The sequence below is a fragment of the Ochotona princeps genome, chromosome 2, assembly GCF_030435755.1.
Source record: "Ochotona princeps isolate mOchPri1 chromosome 2, mOchPri1.hap1, whole genome shotgun sequence".
Lineage (NCBI taxonomy): Eukaryota > Metazoa > Chordata > Mammalia > Lagomorpha > Ochotonidae > Ochotona > Ochotona princeps.
Genome location: NC_080833.1, coordinates 36,584,458 through 36,592,015, shown reverse-complemented (window position 1 = coordinate 36,592,015; position 7,558 = coordinate 36,584,458). Strand labels below are relative to the sequence as shown.

At 46.7% G+C, this 7,558-nt stretch overlaps 1 pseudogene; it reads left to right on the top strand.

Annotated features, from left to right (window-relative positions):
• The first annotated feature begins 4,497 nt into the window (after positions 1 to 4,497).
• Positions 4,498 to 7,276, top strand: LOC118758551 (COMM domain-containing protein 8-like; annotated as a pseudogene).
• Positions 7,277 to 7,558: the final 282 nt, after the last annotated feature.

The window sequence follows — 7,558 nt, the reverse complement described above, 5'->3', positions numbered from 1 at the left end:
TTATTTAACTTCAGTAATTACATTGTATTATGTGACACAGTTACATAGATACTTGGGTTCTCCCCACCCCTCCCCAAACCCTCCCACCATGGTGGATTCCTCCACCTAGTTGCATAACCACAGCTCAAGTTCAGTTGAGATTTCCCCATTGCAAGCGTATACCAAACATAGAGTCCAGTATCTTATTGTCCCGTCAAGTTCAACGGCTTCTTAGGTATACCCTCTCTGGTCTGAAGACAGAGCCAGCAGAGTATCATCCCAGTCAATTGAAAGCTCCAACATACCATCAGCAAAAATTTACATCATTATGGAATTAATTGACATAGTAATGAGTAACCAATATGTTAAAAGTAAATGCGAGTTCCCAGCCACCTTCTGTGACCACCTCACCTATACTTCAATTTTAGTTTATACACAACATATAACATTCAAAACATAACATGTTATACATAACATCATATCATCTTAAATTAAGGCAAACATGTGGTATTTAACCTTTTGGGATTGGCTCATTTCCCTTTCCAGTTTGGCCCATTTGGCCACAAAGAACTGCATTTTGGTTTTTTTAATAGCTGAGTAGTATTCCATGGAGTAGATGAACCATCAGCTGCCCCACTTTCATCCAGCTCCTTGCTTATGCCCTGGGAATGCAGTAGAGGATGGCTCGAAGCCTTGGGACCCTGCACTGTGTGGGAAACCTGGAAGAAGCTCCTGGTTCCTGGCTTTGGATCAATTCAGCTCCAGCCATTGCAGCCATTTATGGAGTAAACCAGCCAATGGAAGACCTTTCTGTCTCCTCTTCTCTCGGTAAATCTGATCTGTCTTTCCAATGAAAGGTTGATTTACAGAGAGTAGAGACAGTGGCTCCTGTGGCACAATTGGTTAGCACGTGGTACTTATAAGACAGAGAGTAGAGACAGAAAGATCTTCCATCCCCTGGTTCACTCCCTAAATGGTCACAACAGCCAAAGCTGAGACAATCTGAAGCCAGGGGCCCAGCACAGGACATTGTAGCCATTTGGGGAGTAAACTCAAAGATGGAAGATATTCTCATTTTCTCGCTTTCTCTGTAACACTGTCTATTAAATAAATATGTCCTTCAAAGAATAAAAAGCATTTCCATACCTTGTTTGTTATTCTGGAAAAGTTATTGAAGGCAGATTTACAGAGAGAATGAGAGACTAAGATCTTCCATTTGTTGGTTCACTCCCAAAATGGTTGCAGTGGCTGGAGCTGAGCCAATCCAAAGCCAGGAGCCAGTTGAGACACTTGGGAAGTGAACCAGCAGATGAAAGATCTGTCTCTCTTTTGTTTTTTAAAAGGTTTATTTTTATTTGGAAGTCAGATATACAGAGAGGAGGAGAGACAGAGAGGAAGATCTTCTGTCCATTGATTAATTCCCCTAACAGCTGCAATGGCCAGAGCTGAGCCAATCCAAAACCAGGAGTCTGGATCTTCTTCCGGGTGTCCCACACACGTGCAGGGTCCCAAGGTCCTTGACTGCTTCCCCAGGCTACAAGCAGGGAACTGAATGGAAGGAAGGCTGCTAGGATTAGAACCAGTGCCCATATGGGATCCTGGCGCATGCGAGGTGAGGACTTTAGCTGCTAGGCTACTGTGCCAAACCCATCTCTTAAGAAAAAAAAAAAAAAAAAAAAAAAAAAAATATATATATATATATATATATATATGTATTTGAAAGGCAGATTTGCACAGAGGGAAGAAGAGACGAATCTTTCATTTGCTGCTGCTCCAAATGGCCACAATGGCTGGTTTGGGACCAATCAAGCCAGGAGCTTCTTTGGGTCTCCCACACGGGTGCAAGGACTCAGCAGCCATCCTCTGCTGCTTTCCCAGCCCATAAGTAGGGAGCCGGATAGGAAATGGAGCAGCTAGGATGCTACCCAGTTCCCATATGGGATGCTGGTGCTGCAGGCAAAGAATAGCTTACTACACAGTCGTGCTATGTTTCTGAGCCTTCAGCCTGGACTAAGTTCCTCCAGCCATACTCCACACTGGTGGCCATTTGAGAGTTACAGGTCCCTAGACCTCAGTCCGCCTAGAAGATATATGACAGAAACCCAGTCTGAATGGATTTTGCGCTTCACCTTCCAACCCCCCTCTGCCCCGGCCAAAGCAGATTCTGGCCTGCAATTCACCTTTCATCTTGCTGAGTGACCACAAGTCAGCAAATCTAGTTAATGGTCAATCACAGTGGGTGGCCACTTCATTCCTGTAAAAGAAGTATGTCAACACCCTTGGCCTTCTGACATCATGTGCTCACTTAAACATCCCCCGAAACCTGCCGCTACTCCACATGATAGCTCCGATGCTGTGAGCTGGAGAAACAAACCAAGCACTGAGGCCTCAGGTCTGCCCTTGTGGCTCTAGAGAACTGACTGGGAAGAGAAAAGGCGTGTACAGCCCAGGAAACAAGAGACAGACTTTGGTGGACATGCTGAGATCATGCTGTATGAACCCCGTACTGCAGGAAACCAAAGCCCTTAGAGTCTGGCGCTCCAGGAAGCGCTCCACAGAATCATTACAGACATGAAACAAAGTTAATTCAAAGACAGAGCTTAGACCAGTGCCTCACCATTGTCAAATGAGGCAGAGACATGATGCAACCCTCCCGGTGCCTAAAAGAAGGCAGGGCTGTGGAGGAGGCTTTGGAGGCATCCAGGATGGCAGAGCAAGGACAATGCAGAAGATCCAGTTGGGGAGGTTTGCAGGGTTATCAGGAGGTAACAGGGTAAGATAACACCATAATATTCTTTTTTTTTCAAATGAATATTTTCATTATTTTAAAAAAAGCACATTTATTTCACAATCCAAGAACTGTAAAATAGCTATGGCAGCTATAGTGGACTAAGACGCGAATGCCCAGCCCCACATGTGAGGCAGGACACCACCGTTGGCAACCATGACCACTCTGGGGTTTGCAATTCATCAAGCACTGGTAAGTTTGTGAATACAGTCATCTGGGCACCCCCAACACCCTCCCCATTACCCCTCAGAGTTTGAGGCGACTTTGTCTCCCGTAGGAAACTAATTGCATAAAGGATCCCAGCAGTCCATCTTCCCTGTGCCTTTGCTCTTTGCAAAGTAATTTTGCAGCTCCTCCCCGCAGAAGTGGAATCTGTCTCCCCACCCCTACAAAGTGCTGGAGCTTGCTTTGGCCAGTGGTAAGTGCAGCGGCAATGTGGTATGGTACTAGTCCTTAGCCCAAGCTGCAAGAGAGTTGTTCTATCGCTCTGTTTCTCCTGACACCCTGAACCTGCCAAGAGCAGAAACCCAAGCTGGTGGACCGAAGGAGAGAATACGTGGCCAACCTAGGCACCTCACCCCAGCCGATACTCAGGTGACGCAGCCTCCTGACCTGAGGTCCATGAGGAGCCTTGACAAGCTCGGCCTGGCTCAGCAGAGCCACAGACAACCCCTTGATTCAGAGAAGCCACTGCTTTTGAGGTTGGTCTGTTACAAGGCAATTGTTAGGTACAATCTACCTGTCCCCCCTACCGAGGTACTAAATCCCCCTAGACAACTATGACTTGTCAAATACCAAATACCTGTGGGAGTCACAACTACAAGTCAAACCTAGATCTTCAAAACTCAAAATCCCAGCTGCCTCAGTAACAGGGACACAGATAAGTTGTAGAGCTGATGTTAAAAGTTGACGTAAAGCTCCCAGCATGATGGCTTAGTGGGTAAATCCCCACCTTGCAAGCGCCAGGATCCCATATGGGTGTCGGTTCATGTCCCGGATGTTCCACTTTCCTTCAGTTCTTTACTTGTAGCCTGGGAAAGCAGTCAAGGATGGCCCAAAACCTTGGGAACATGCACCTGCATGGGAGCCCCAGAAGAAGCTCCTGGCTCCTGGCTTCAGATCAGCTCAGCTCCAGGTTTGCGGCCGCCTGGGGAGTGAACCAAAGGACAGAAGATATTTTTCTCTGTGTCTCCTCCTCTCTATATCTGAGTTTGCAATAAAAAAAATCTTTAAAAAAAGTTGGTATATAATTAATGAATTAAAAGTAATAAATAACTAAAAAATATAAATAAATAAATAAATAAATAAATAAAATTTTCCAAAAAAAAAAAAAGTTGGTATAAAGGCTAAGATGCAACTTGGAATGCTTATATTCCATATCGGAGTTCCTAGTTCAACTTCTGGCTCTGCTTTTGATCAGTTTCCTGCTAATGCAGACCCTAGAAGACAGCAGGTGATGGCTAAAGCACATGAGCCCCAATCACCCACATGTAATGGCAATTTTATCAGGGAAGCACTTTCATTTTGATGGTGAGAGTTGTGGGCATTTCCCTTTGCACATGTGACATCAGTAAGCCCGCGGAGCCTGCCCGCGTGCCATCCATTCTTCTCTCCTGGAAGGTGTGAGAGCAGCATCTCATGGGTGGCAAACCTGTGTCTGAAAAGCAGCCAGGCTGAAAGCCACATGCCTCCTTTGAGAAGCACCAGGTGGGGCATTTCTGTCATACTCCATGGAAATGGATATCCTTGGTAAGTTGTGTATAAACGAAATCCTAACATGTGGCTATCTCATCTAGGGCATCATTCTGCCACACTGAGGGATGTTTCAGGCATTTGGACAGTAGACCAGCAGATGGAAGATCTCTCTCCTTCTTTCTCTCTGTCACTCTACTTTTGAAGCAAATATATGAATAACTGAATTAATTAAAGAGACTGTGCCATGAGGTCAGTCATGGGATTGGATAGAGAATAGCTTGAAACCACTGCCATTTGGGAGCCTTTCCCTGCTTTCTTTTATAAATTAACAATCCAGAGTCACTATCTGGAGAAATGTTCTCAAAATAGAATGTCCTCACCTGGGAAGGACAAACATCAAGGACATCAACTGCAAGAGGAGCAGCAGAGAAGAACTGAACGACTTTGGTCCTTAGGAAAAACAAAAGGGGAGAAAACAGCGAAAAGGCCAGTGCTTGGCCTGGCGTGGCAGCTGAACTAGCTAATCCTCTAGAGCACCTTATGGGCGCCAGTTCATGTCCTAGCTGTCCCATCTCTCACCTAGCTCCCTGCTTGTGGCCTGGGAAAGCAGTAGAGGATGTTCCAAATGCTTGGGACCCTGTACCGGTGTTGGGGGGCCTGAAAGAAGTTCCTGGCTTCAGATTGGCTCAGCTCTGGCCATTGCGGTCATTTGGTGGGCGAACCACCGGATGAAAGATCTTTCTGTGTCTTCTGTCTGTAAATCTGCCTTTCCAATAAAAATCAATCTTTAAAAAAAGAAAAGGTCAGTGATAATGTACAAGTCCAAGCCCACATGCCCACTTCTGGGTCGCATTCCTTCTCCTGAGCAGTCAGCCCTGACTAAGCACCTTGAGAGGAAGGCCTCCCTGGAGGCAGCACCATCCAACTCAGAAGGAAACACCATCCTTTACTAGCCCATGATTTCCTCCCCTCATCATTTGTTCATTCTCGCAGGAGCAAAGGGTTGAGATCAATATACTCCTTTGTTCACAGACTGCTACCACCATTGGTCAATCCAAGTCCCACTCTTTTTTTTTTTTTAAGATTTACGTAATTTTATTGCAAAGTCAGATATATAGAGAGGATGGACAGAAAGGAAGATCTTGTGTCTGCTGATTCACCCCTAAGTGGTCACAATGGCCAGAGCTGCGCCCATCCAAAACCAGGAACCAGGAGCTTCTTCTGGGTCTCCCACACAAGTGTAGAGTCCCAACGTCTTGGGTGTTCCTTGACTGCTTTCCCAGGCCACAAGCAGGGAGCTTGATGGGGGTGGGGCCATTAGGACACAAACCAGTGCCCATATGGGATCATGGCAAGTGCAAGGCAAAGACTTTAGCCACTAGGCTATCATGCTGGGCCCAGCTTTTATAGTTTTATTAAAATAGAATTGGTTGTTGGGCCCGGCGGCGTGGCCTAGCGGCTAAAGTCCTCGCCTTGAAAGCCCCGGGATCCCATATGGGCGCCGGTTCTAATCCCGGCAGCTCCACTTCCCATCCAGCTCCCTGCTTGTGGCCTGGGAAAGCAGTTGAGGACGGCCCAATGCATTGGGACACTGCACCCGCGTGGGAGACCCGGAAGAGGTTCCAGGTTCCCGGCATCGGATCGGCGCGCACCGGCCCGTTGCGGCTCACTTGGGGAGTGAATCATCGGACGGAAGATCTTCCTCTCTGTCTCTCCTCTGTATATATCTGGCTGTAATAAAATGAATAAATCTTTAAAAAAAAAAATAGAATTGGTTGCCCTTGTGGAGGCTGCAGAAGCTGCCGGCCGAGCTGGGTCCACAGGTAAGAGCGGTGGTGGCTGCTGCCAGGCACCTGGCCAAGGGGCGACCTAGCAGGCCATAGCGCTAGCTGCAGCCTGGGAAGGAAGAAGAGGCGCGATTTTGGGTGGCTGAACCTGTGTTTCTCCCTGGAGTGCTTAAGCGACAAAGGCCTGCAGTATCACATCTGCATCCCGGCTTACTGGCTGCGAGAAGGACCTTGGGCGCACTTGGGCGTCCAGTTGCAAGTGCCCTTGTACCCTAGTGGGGGCGGTCCACCTGCTGCCTGGAGCAGTCAGGAACAGCGACTATGGTCCGGCCAGTGGAGTCCCTGGAGTCTTGGGAAACTTAGGACGTGCAGTCAGTGGTAACTTGCTGGTGTACATTTCATTCATTCATTACCTACTTGGCTTCCTAGCCCGGTTAGCGCACTACTGGCTGCAGTGAGTACCTTAGTGAGCTGCCCTGCCAGCCGCCCCTGCTCCCTTGAGGGCGGCAGAAACAAACTTGGGAAGCACTGCCAAGGAAGCCCAATTATTGACCAACTTATTCAAGTGACCTCCAAGATACCCCAAGTCTGTGAAAGAACCTGGCTGTGAGATCTGGAAAAAGCAACCTTCCTTTTCTCTGTGTTTCATTTGCAATGGAGCTGCTGTTTAGGTATTCAGCAATTGAATCAGTTGAGCTCATCTCATCAACAAGCTATCATGAAATGCTTGAAAAGTAGGAAAGATGAAATCAAGCAGACCCTGTTAGGAGAAATAGTTGATATTTCATCTGCACAGCTCCAGAACTTTGATTGGCAGTTAAAGTTTGCACTTTCCAGTGACAAGATTGCTATACTACAATGCCACTATTATTAAACCTACATCTAGATGTCAAAGAAAATGGTGAAGGAAAACCATACTCTATTGGAATGAGTAAAGACGAACTCCAGAATCTGATAATTTCCTTGGAAGCGGCTAATAAGGTGGTCCTGCAGTTGAAGTAGCTGGAAGTGTCGAAGACCCATGCTGACAAGAGTACACGGCTACCCCTGCTGCGCAGAGAGGACCCTGTGTGCTCATCCAAAAGCCCTTGCATTGCATTGACTTCTTCACTAAGCTGAGCACGCAGCAGTGTTGGCAATTTCAAAGAGAAAGAACAAGAAATTACGTGGTTGACAGGAAGTGTATAAAATGAAAGATGAAAAAGCCGTAGTAACAGTTTATATTTTCATGATTGTTTTGCCTCAGTTATTAAGTATTTGAAAACTCTTCGTATATATATAATTTTATTGAAAACAAAAAGTAGGCTCT